Raw genomic sequence first — 12,386 nt, forward strand, 5'->3', positions numbered from 1 at the left:
TAATGACCTATTAGTTAAAAGGTAGATATACTGACCTTTTTATTACAATTGTTTTGACGTTCTAGACAAAAATGAAATGTTTCAGACATTGAGCATCCTCATATTGCCGTAGGCCTACAACTGTTGAATAGCTACTGTTTCATAATAAGCTGGCATTTCATCAGCCCAAAAAGAGGTCAGAATGAATAAACTCAACAAAGGAATGCAGGTTGTGTCTAAATTAGTCCATGATTAGATGTCATGAAAGAAAATCAACAGGTCTCTATTCCCTGTGGACCACAACAGAGAAGCCTTGACCTAATTATTCATTTTCTTTTTCCTAACAAAAGAGCTGAGTTTATTGCAGAATCCTGCGCTTGTCTTTTGCTGCTGTCTTCACTTGGCACAGACCTCACATCTTGCAGTTTCCCACATTGGCTGAGAACAGTAAATCTTAGTTTCGCCATAAATGTGGTGTTTATTGTTGGCGTTTCTATATGATGTGGGTTCTACATGACACCAACACAACATAACAATCTGCGGTTTTAAGTTATTTTGTGTGTGTGATTTCAATACATTTAATCAAAGTCGTTTCTTTTTCCATGGCAGTGTGTGACACAGAAATTGCCTTAAAACTCTGCAGTGAAATTCAGAGTTATGCAGATTACAGCTCTCTGGCCCACATTTTCCTCCTCATGGATGAATTATTTACTGTTTATCAAAAAAGTAGGTGTGGAGTGTGTAGCTGCTTAAGCTCTGGTCACACTTACTGTAGCTCTGTAATACTTTAACAGTGTGAATTTTTTCTTCTTCTATACACATATTTTAAGAATACATATTGTAACATTGCCCAAGGTTCACATCTCATGATGGTCGTGAGTGGCATTGTCGTTGCAGCTGTTAGTGTTCAAGCTCTTGTATGTGTTTGCGTTGAATGTGAAGTAAGGCTGTTTTTCTGTTCTACTAAATATTTAATTTACTTTCAGTATTTGGTACGAGTGGTTACATTTATTTTACTTTGATGCAAGTTTGAGGCACTCTAGGAATGTGTTGCATTGTCATGGTAGGATATCCTCCCTCAGACTTGACCTGGGTTGCTTTCCACCAGGGACGCAGGCAGCTGGCAGCTCAGTTAAAGTGCCTTTAAGTCTATTAGAGAGGATAATCCTTGAGGGAGAGTTTCGGTGAACAGAGGGAACAGGCAGAACAGTCAGTCGATTCACTTTCCTTGCCATCCAGCTCGTCCCATGTACTTCCCCTCTCCAACCTCGCAGCCAATCGTTCAACACATGGCCACCAAATGCTTTCTTCATTACTCGCCAAAGGAAACACGGCTGCCCCAAACAGGACCTTGAAAAAGGAGAGGAAAAATAATCATGTGAATTTCCTTTGCTCTGCTTCAGAAATAACAGTGTAAATAGTCTCTGAGGTGCATGTAGTACATCACAAGTTAAACTGTTTGTGCATCTGATGTTTTCTGTACCTCACTTTGTTGGTTTCTATACCCCCCCCTTCCAGCCTCCTGCCTTCCACCTTCACTGTCCCTGGCGCAGTCGGTGGTTCAGCAACACTTCAAAGGAGGAAGGTCTGTGGCGCTGCAGATAACACATTGTACCCCCTGCCCCTCAAGCACAGGCAAGCTTTTCCAGAGCTACTACGCAATCCATTGACTGACAGATTTTCTTTTCTTTAGAAAACTGTTGTTTTTTACTTCTTTACTGACTTTTATGTTTTTTGTCCTCCTCTCCAGTATGAATGATTTAAATTTTTAACTGTTGTGCAGAGCATAAGGTTTAAATGCCCACTTCTATTTGAAATGCATTGTTGGCTTGAAACATATTCATGCAGTGATGAAACTTTAAAAGGAGAAGATATGTTGTTAATATAGAGGAGTTGTAGTCCAATATATTCCTGTAAATGCGCTAGACTATTGACGGTATTTGGCCTATTTTTATTTATAGATAGATAGATAGATAGATAGATAGATAGATAGATAGAGATATATAAATAATTTTTTTTTTTCCCCCTCATTTTTGTTCTGGGGAGGGGAAAGGAGTTTTTTTTTTTTCCTTTTCTTTTTTTCTCCTTTTTTTTTCTCAGTTCATCAGTGTCACCGAATAAACAAAAATTAAACTGGAGTTAACAGGGACATAATGGCTTTCATTATCTCAGCACCCCTGAGTTGGACCCACTAGGGTCGCCAGTGAATGTGCATGAGACATGTTGGCATGTGTTGTTCTACTAGATTAGGGAGTACAATAAGAAAAACTAGGTATCCATGGTGGTAGCAGTTGTCTGTTTCCAAGGGACTGTAATCCTGGCCGTATTAGCCGATAGGTAAATGGCAGGTGAATATCTGGTCATATGTGCACTTATGTAATGGGGTTCGTAAGTGTAACATGGTTTTGAATACTTTGAGAGAGAGATTGTTTTGCTGTTGACACCTGTATTTAAATAATATATTTTGTTCACCCTTGGCCCACAGTCAAGTTTTTTTTTTTTTTTTTTTCCCTGAGAAAGAAACTGACAAATCCAACCAAATCTTTTTATACTGAAACATGATCACTGTATTATAAGCCACCCTACGAAACTATTTTAGCATTCCTTTATGGCTTTGAGTAGTTTTCAGTATCTGTTCATCTCCAGGTCATTTTCTTATCCATTTATTGCAAATATAGGAAAAAAGTAAATATGTGGACTAGCGTTTCCAAAAGCCCAGTCTTTACATGTTTTCTTTGTTTGAAAGCTATTCGTTAATAATGAAACGGCCTCACAAAATTATCACAGCTGTATTTCTCATTAATTGACCTGTCAATTAACTACTTGTTGCAACAGTTCAACGTATGATTCAGTGGTTGACATTTGTTTTTGTCTTTCCCTTTTCTCTGATACATATTTTTTTTTTTTTTCCCCCCTGATTTTTATTTTTATTTTTTATTTTTACATTTTTGTCTCTTTTGGGCTGAGCTGTGTAAATGCTATATAATAGTTTTAAAATTAGCTACAGGGGTTAAAGTAAAGGTATACTTTAGTGGGGACTGGAAGTTCGTCTACCTGAAAATAGTGGTTTGCATAATCATCCTGAGCATCTGTGGTGTTGAATTTATTTATATAGTAGGAGGAGTTTATATTTATGTAAATATTCTTTGTGTTCTATTTATATAAATACTTTGGGCTCCACCAGCAGCATCACTGACGGATGCACACGGGCTTCCAGCTAATCACCTGTTACAGGTAGAGTACAAAAGCCAGCTAGTTGCTTTCAGTACTTGCGGGTGTACCGCTTAACGTCAATTAATTAGATTGTAGCTGTTTAAATTAAACTCCCATCTCATCTTTCCTTAAAGTGATTGCTAGTCAAGCTCACAGTTAAAATAGGTGAGGAGTGAGGGATGGTGTTTTAGACACTTCACTTCATTTAACTACTGCGGCATCCCGTTCTACATATTTATTAGGGGTGCAACGATACTCGTATCGATATTGAACCGTTCGATACAGTGCTTTCGGTTCGGTACGCATATGTATCGAACAATACAAAATTTTAAATTTATTTTATCAACTTTTCTTCCGACGATGCTTTCTGTGTTGAACGCTCAGTGGATCTGCGCTCGACAGTGCAGCCTAGGCGGAGTAGTCGAACGCAGATTCACTGAGCGCAGGGCAAGCTAGCGACACAGAAGTTAAGCTCTCCTTGCAACATGGCAAATTGAACCTCCCCCACCCTCATTCAGATCTGGCGTTTGGAACTATTTTGGTTTTCATGTGACGTATGACCCTGAAGGTAAGCGAGTCATGGACTAAAGTAAAACAGTATGTTGGATGTGCCACGCAATGCTCAGTTACATGGGTGGGAACTAGTGTGTTAGCGCAGTTAGCCGTTAACGTGTTGGCCGTCCAGCCCCATGCACGGGGCGATCCGCGGTAGCTCGTTAACGGAGATTTGCCGTGTTGTGGCGTTAACGTCATTTCAACGAGATTTACGCTGACACACAACGAATATGACTGCACATCATCCTAGTGCAAAGACAAGTGGAAGCAGACAAAAACAACAAGCACGCATGCTACAAACTTTACCCGAGTCATTTAGACAGCCGTTAGCACATGATTCTCCTTATGGGGACCTGATATGTTTAATATGCTGCTGAGAATATAGCCCAGAAGAAGCGTATAGTATAGCTTTTATTTTGGAAAGAGCCATTTCTCTGTGAAACTCTTTTCCAAAGATGAGTGATTTCTCCATCAGATTTATTTTTTTTATTACTTTGTTGTTTCAGCAACATTAAATTTAAACACTGTACTTTTGAGTTAAAATATATATTTATAATTTTAATAAATGACAAATTAAAAAGGCATGAACATTTTTTTTTTTTGTATCGAAAAAAAATATCGAACCGTGACACCAAAGTATTGAACCGAACCGTGAATTTTGTGTATCGTTGCACCCCTAATATATAAAGCGCCGCACATATAAGAATATGGTTGACCACTCAGTGTTAGTGTATGCTAATACTTAGTCATGGCATCTGTTGGCCTATCAATGTTTCCATGGTAGCGGCACAGTGCTGTTCAGGTTTCTCATGATTTCCTCTGGGATGAAACACCTCTCACTCCAAGAACATCTCTGTCAGCTTGTTGATTGCTCTGATACACATGGCCTTTGCAGATACAAGACTGTTATACAAGCATGCATTTATGTAATCAGGAGCCAGATGAAATCCTACCAAGTATATGAAAAGCATGTAACATTATGGCACTGGTGGGGAGAAGGATGGAGAGAGGAATACATTTAAATTCTAGTCTAACCTCTAATGAGATCTACTGTAAATTAAAGGTTGTATCTGCATTCACAGCAAAAGGGGCAGGTGGTGCAGGGAAATAGCAGCAGCTTCTGCTGCTGTTGTGACATTTTACTCTGGCATATGCTTTTTGGTTCCATGAAAATTGATCATCCTCTAAATTCATCCTTTAAATTATACGATGATAACCACAGGAATAACTTGATAACCTGCCAGTTCTCTCACTGACATTTACATGCTTGCTGTTTGTAAGTTTAAATGATTGCTCATTATTTTTAGCTATTGGAAGCTCATTTACACTTAAGTATTTACAATACAGCTGAAGCTGAACTATCATTTTAGGTCAATGTAACACTGTGCTGTGGATCGAAATTGACCAAAATTCACTTAAGAAAAAAAAAAGTGGTCTTTTCCAAGTTTTACCTAGGATCATTTCTTTTCTGTCTAGTTTGTTGGTGGATGACTTTTATCTACAGGGTAACAGGTGGGTCCAGTATCCAAAAATTACTCAAGAGTAGCATTACTTTAAAATATTTTTACTCAAGTAAAAGTGAAAAGTAGTCGTCCAAAAAGTTACTTAAGTAGGAGTAAAAAAGTAGTTGGTGAAAAGACTACTCAAGTAGCGAGTAACTATTTGTAATGTCTGATTTATTTTTTAAATAAATGCTATTAGACAAACAAATGAATAAATATGCACTGTAGTATTTTCAAAATGGCAAGTTTATTTATATAGCACAATTCAACAACAATGTGGTTCAAAGTGCTGTACAGAGACACTAAAAAATAAAAACAAATAAAAAGCATGATTTAAAATGAAAAAAAAAAGTAAGGAACAGTAGATAAAATCAATAGTTCTGAGAGTTTGTTCCAGATATATGGAGCATAAAAGCTGAATGCATCTTCTCCATGTCTGGTTCTGACTCTGGGAACTGATAAAAAACCGGATCCAGGTGACCTGAGGGATCTGGAAGGTTCATACTGGGTCAGGAGGTCACTGATGTATTTTTGTCCTAAACCATTCAGAGCTTTATAGACCAAAAAGAACATATGTAAAAAAATTAAGGCACAACAATTCTAATTTCCAGATTAAGTTTTTCACAACAAAGCTTTTTTAACCAATACATACAGTAAATAATATAAATATATGAACAGTGCAAACCATTTCCAGTGACAAGATATACTGTATACTTATATTCACTTTTACTCTAAATGGTACAGCAGCCTCAGAAAACATTAGAACGACACAACTTCAACATATGTGTATATACAAGGCAGCTCACTTTTACCATAAATTGTGTGGTTGTGCATCTTTTTCTGTATATTTAGCAAAAACGTGCCATTTCTTCACTCAGTAAAATGATGGTTACGCTTCAGCAGCAGTTTGCTCTAAAGGTTCTTGCTGTGAAGCTGTAACTGTTTAGCAGTGAACGAGGAGTCCTGCCTGACTAAAGAGTCCTTCACAAGCTCTAGATGCCGCAAGAACTGTATTGATTTTGATTGACAGCTTCTTGATGTGAGGAAAGCTATGCAATAGATCCACACCTCCAGCAATTGGACATGAATGGTAGCTCTCCAGCTCCAATGCTTCTGGCTTTCCTGACCCCATGGATCTAAAGAAGTCATCTTGATCAGATAGCTGGCCTCATCCAGCTCTGTGCCTAGTTGGCGTCTGATGAAGTTCAGACCTGTGGAAAGATGTATGGTTTTCAAAAGAATTAAGTCTGGGCATCATAGTGCTGTATAGACTCCCAAGCTGCAGATGTTTGGCATGAAAATTTGATCACACTGGAGATGTTTTTACTAACTCTTATTGGAAAAACAATCTTATCATTCATATCCCACGCAAACAGTTTGCAATGAATTCCAGATTAAGTTTAAAATAAGAACGTATATTCTTATTTCTATTGCACATACGTTCTATTGCAGTGCTAGCCAATAGGTCCTCCTCGCACTGTTTGGCTGTTACTCCGGGGAAAGACGAGAAAGACGGTGATGAAAGCTGTGACTGGGGCTGCAATGTAGCCACTAATCTCTGCATGGCTGTCCTGAGAACGCAAACAGCTCAGTCTGCATGGCTGCCAAAAGATGAAACCCTGTCCCTTCCAACCACAAGGGAGGGGAGACGGATGAAGCTAGCCTCCTAACGCAGGATGTTTAAACTAAACAAGCTGCTGTTTCACATAATAAACCCTGTCAACCGCAGTATTGCCTTCCGATTTAACAGTTAAAGCAGTAGAGATGAGCTGTCTTTACATGTGCATGGAACTCTAGCTTCATTAACCAGGCTAGCTGTTAGCTTATAGCTCACGCTAGCTAACCAGCAAGAGGTTAAAAGGACAGCCAAAGCTGCGGACACAACACCCACAAACTTGTCTCACTACAATGTAGTGCCGAAAATATGATGTGATTCTAGTTTAATCAAACTGGGGGCAGGAGGAAAACCGCTCCAATCCTCGACGCCCAGTGTCCTGAAACTATTAACCGCGTCTTCACCGCAACACACCAGAATAAAATCATTAGGTCATTAGCAAGACTCTGTAGTACTTGACTGCATGCTGAGGTGGCAGTTTAGCCATTTAATTCATGTTGGACTATGGACATATCAAAAAGTTGACCCTCAAGGAATTGAGCTTGACATAGCTGCTGTAACATAGACTGACATCCACCTAACCACAGCTAAAAAGAAATTCAGAGTAAACTTACCGCAACACATTTTCCTCAGTACAGGGTGAATACTGATGTAATGCCACAATGAATGACACAAGCTGTATTCCATTCACTTTTGTGATTTTTATTTTTTTATTTTTCTCCCCACAGCTGATGGGGTATTGGCACCACCCCTCCTAGCAGGCTGGCAGGCAGCGTGGACAAGTTTCTGAATACGATAACTCAGTAAAGAGGTGACGTAGTATTTTTAAATTGATAACAAGAGTATATCTATTAAAAATCTTAGATGTGTTCAAATTTCAGCAATCTGTATCTTGAGGTCAGAAGTCAAGTTTTTGCAAAATGACCAAATGCGATGACTGAAGAAGAAAGTCACCTAGGATTCTCAAATTTATACCATACGTGTGTCTACTAGGAGGCTGAGTGGTAGCACTGGCGACAGCCAATATTTTTTAATGTTGAACTGGAGGATGAAAATGGTGTTTCCTCCTATAATGGTAATCTAGCAAATTTAGTTAGGGAATTGTGTCTTATTCATGTTTGAATATGCTCTTGATACTCAATGGAAAGGTTGTAGCATTGCATATGTTCTCTCTCTCTTGGTTTATGGTTGTGTCCATGAGTATTTGCGGTGAAGAACTAAGTAAGAGTAGCCCACAGACCAGTTGTACCACATGCTCTGGGCACTGTGTGTTTCTGAGCTATTAGTGAAACTTGGAGAAAAGTGAAGTCAAACGGGAAACTGACACTCTTCACCTTCAAAGTAGTTGGTGTTTGCAGACAAATCGGCATCTTCCATGTAAACTGTCAACCAAAGCAAATGCAAGGTGGTTTGTGGTGCAGCACCCTTTTTGTGATTTCATCCATTGACTGAAAGAAACAACCAGCAACTGCTCACCAACCAGTTACAGAACATGATCCCCACTGGTTGCCATATGATTGCTGACCAGTCTCTAGGTCTGTGTGACTGGAACCAGCATTCCTGAGTGAATCAGCAACTTCTCTGCTGCCTGCCAGATTTAGACGCACAGCTCCTGGTTGGTTTTGTCCAGTGTGCTCTGTGCCATCTTAAAAGTGGCATTTGTACACTGACTTTAATTGTTCAAATTACAAATGAAGCTATTGCACTCATCCTAATGCATGTTTTTATTTAATTTTATACTTGAGTAAACATTTCTTCTTGACAGCATGGAGTGCTTTTAGTGCTTTAACTGTTACAGAAAGATCTATGGCCACTTTCCGGCCAATTTCTCTGCAGCACTGGCAAGATACTAAACTGTAATTCCAAAATCGAGGTTCATACAGACTCATCTATCTTTGTTATAGCATTAATCAGCTCTGCATCAACTGTCAGGTCAGACATACGTGATCTTACCCACTCATTAGTTCTGCTTTTTCCAGCATCTGCTCTGAATGGGGTTTCTTTGTGTGGGGCAAACTACAGACAATTAGAGTTATAAGCCAAGTCATGATTGGGATGTTCAGGTCTCAGCTACTTGGTGTAGAGAGCTCCTAGAGTTGAAGGAAAAAAACTATTGCTGTTGGAGGTGGGGTCAGATAGGAAATGAGGCTGCATTCCAGCCATGATTTATGAACTGTCTTTATTCTCTTTGTACTAGTGGCTACTTTGCAGCTGCTCCAGATGCTGTCACTGACTTCAGTAGAGCTGTATCCATCTCAGCTTACATGTTCAAAGCCAGTCATATGTTGCCACATAACCAAAGCCAGTGTGGTTTGAGGAAGTAAATGTGGCAAAGTTAAAGATCCTCCCGTAGGTTTGACTTTTTTCCTTTTTATTTTAACCTCCTTCCTTTTTGCTTTTCACTAAGACATCATCTGTGGTTTTCATTCACTAAATAAATATCCCAAATGAAGCTCTGGTGTAGACCACAAAGCTTGGAACTGAAACTAAATGCAGAACAACTACACAATGATTCACGTCTTAAGCCTGGACCAGTATGACTAGATTAGACCCGTTTTATTAATAATCTCTGTGCGTCTGTAGCACGCTGCTGTGTGAGAACATGTTAATCACACTAGGCTCAAAGTTCACAACAGGAATTAAAGACTTTCCTTCAACACCTGTCAGTGCACTGAAGACTTTGTACAGTATCAGTAAATGAAATCTATTGGAGTGGAAGGAGTTGCATTAAGTTTGCAGTATGAAGTTGGATTTGCCAGTAGTTACATGCAGGTAATGGTGGTTGATTTCTGTAAGTTATATTAAGATTTTAAAGGTGGAGCAGTGATTGTTCATTAAATTTCCTTGCTTGGTCTCAACAGTGTTTCATAATGAAGTCAAGAGTTCAGACTGTCATAAGTGCCCATCCTGACAAACTAAGCCTCCTTTTTTCCCACTTTGGCTGTTTTTAATCTACTTTTTTTTGGGTTTTTTGTTTTTGTTCCCAAAATCTGATGTGGCATAAATTTACGAAGATTATCCAAAAGTAAGGAAGGCTGTTCTGAAGAGTCCTCTAATGCAGTTATCTAAATTTGTGTAAGAACGCGGAGCTGCTGTGGTTGTAACGTTTCCTAATTTGTAACATAACATTGTAATATGAAGGAGTTGTGGAGTTCATAAACATGTAAGAGAGACTGACGATGTGACGTTTCCTTTAAATTTATATCATACAAATTGAAGTACTTGGAACATGATTTCTTATATTTTCAGTGAGGACATTTTCCTTTTTATTTATTTATTTTTTGAAGTATTTCAGAGGTTTTGGTCAATTTAAGACTGTTGCATAACTCGTGCGTCTGTCTCAAACTTTGACCAGAGTTAGTCAGAGTGAATGAAGGCCAGGAAACACAGCAGTTGCATTCTTACATGTGAGCTCATATTCTTTGGCATCTAGATGCGTATGACAGCCTTGAAGTTGCAGGCACCCATGACCTCTGTGTTCAATTGACTCTGAGAAACTTTCAGAATGTTTCCTAGAAAGCTCTGGACTGACTCCCTTTTAAATGGAGTCAAAGGTTAACTTAATTTGTTTCTGAATACAAGAGTTTGCTAACATGCAACCTGTATCGTGGGCTACACAGAAGTAGCAGACCTTTGTGCAAATTGTTACTCACCCTCACTCTTGTCAATAGTAGACTAACTGTTGTCTGATCACCTTACATTATTTAATGGGTATTTGTTTTGAAGTTCAGATCATGACTGCGCCTTTGACGGAGCATTCAAACTTTGTTGGCTCACAAATAAAATTACAAGTGTGGTTTTCTCAACTGTACCCTAAACAATATTTGATTATTTGTTTGTGTGCATGTATGGGTGATGCCTTTGAACACAGACCTAGAGACTGTCTAGGGAAGTCCATTTCCCAGCTGGTTGCTGGGAAATTTCTGTTGCCCACAGTTTGCATGGAAGCGACTGACCTGTCTGCAAACACGAAAATAAGTTGCACCTTTTAAACCTTGAAGGTGAATGTTCTGTGTTTCCAGTTTGAGTTGCACTTCCATGTTTTACTACAGCTCAATGAGCAGTTGACATATGTTTATTCACAAGTTGGGGTCTCCCATGCAACCTATGGGCGACTGAGACCATCGCAAAGGGATTTCTAGAGTAAGACCCTCTTTACCAGAAGTTCCTGACTGTCACAAAGTGGATAAATGGTTGCAAATGCTGCTCTGCTTAAAAACAGAAGTGCATTGTCTGCAATAAACTTTCATCATTCATAAATTAGCACTTTAAACAAAGAATAGTCGTACAGTCAGATATTCATACTTTGCTTTGTAATGTGCAACAAACATGAGAGGGAGAGAGCACATGTCATTATCTCCTCTCTCCTTTAGCATTCCTCACAAAATCCACTTTCCTGAAGGAGAAATCACTTTTTGTGTAAAATTGATATTTATAGGAATTTTGTTGCTCAAAACCTCTCATATCTGAACAGGTCCAACAGTAGCTGTCTGTGACATGATTACACGGTGAATGATTTCCTTCTGTGCAACTTCGATGCTGCACGTCATTACAGATAAAGGCTGTGAGATTCCTGAATCGTGAAGCTGGTCTCTCTGCAACCTTTCTGTCTCACAGTTATCAAGTGTCAAACAGCTGGAAACCCTCTCTTGGCAGCTGTTCATTTCCCACAACTCAGTGTCAATATCTCGTTTTATTTACATGAACTATCATTTTCGCTCTCAGCCTGGGAGTGTGCTGGGGAGTGTAGCAGGAACAATTTCTCAGATTGAAACGCCTCTCTTGTTTCGTTTTGGCTTGTTAAACAAATTAAATTAAATTTTGATAGCTGACACATTCATCCTGTTGCCCAACCCTCTCCCCATGTCATACTTTGACTCATGGTGTAATGTCTTGAGTACTTGGGTTGCAAGAATACTTGCTGACTTAAGTTTTGACCATGTGATTACTTGCTATCCTCAAACCTGTGCCTAGAGCTAAGCTCCCCTACCCTATATACTTTATGAACACTTATTATGGTGCAGTGTTATTTCTGGGGCAGTATGAAATATTAAAGTTAAAGTCTGTCTTTTTAGGACCCGTGATATTGCCATAGCAGGTCCTAAGCGGAAGGAAAAAGTCAGTTACCATTCATCAAAGAGGCTGACCAACTTGTCTGGGCAGTAGGCGTTTAAGCTGCCTCCTTTAAAAGTTGTCTGAAGGATCAGTTACCTCTTTGTTTTATTTCATCAGATTAATTTAGTCAGGTAATGACTAACATTTTACTCACTCTTTAACCTAAAACTAAATCTATTCTTCTTTTCTTAATGTACAACTACAGTGACTGTAGTACTCTGATTACTGCAAAGCTGCAGGTGACCTACAGTCAGTATTGTGGCTGAGCTCATCTTGTGTGCACACAGATGGAAGGCTGAAGCAACAGCTGTTGCTGCTACTTTGCTAACATGTGCCATGTAGAGATTGTGTCGGTAATGCTGGTTCTCAGATGTTGGCCAAAGGAAACACCCAACCACAGGCTTCAA

General features: G+C 39.1%; 1 protein-coding gene across 6 annotated transcripts in view; it reads left to right on the top strand.

The window, feature by feature from the left end:
• The window catches only part of fbxw7 (F-box and WD repeat domain containing 7), a 134,086-nt gene that overhangs the window by 15,065 nt on the left and 106,635 nt on the right, over window positions 1–12,386 (top strand). Inside the window, exons 2-3 of one of the 6 annotated variants that reach the window (XM_086295363.1) lie at window positions 1,498–1,614; window positions 7,593–7,675. The exons of 1 other annotated variant lie outside the window; for it this stretch is intronic. The gene's annotated coding sequence lies outside the window, so the exon portion shown is untranslated. Of the gene's footprint in view, window positions 1–1,178; window positions 1,358–1,497; window positions 1,615–7,592; window positions 7,676–12,386 lie in introns of those variants that run through there. 4 more of the 6 variants (XM_086295362.1, XM_086295366.1, XM_086295361.1 and 1 more) reach the window with 4 other exon arrangements.

Source organism: Aulonocara sp. 'chitande type north' Nkhata Bay, linkage group LG6, assembly GCF_057382095.1.
Source record: "Aulonocara sp. 'chitande type north' Nkhata Bay isolate Kocher_YH1m ecotype deep benthic linkage group LG6, A_spYH_male_GT1.1, whole genome shotgun sequence".
NCBI classification, from domain to species: domain Eukaryota; kingdom Metazoa; phylum Chordata; class Actinopteri; order Cichliformes; family Cichlidae; genus Aulonocara; species Aulonocara sp. 'chitande type north' Nkhata Bay.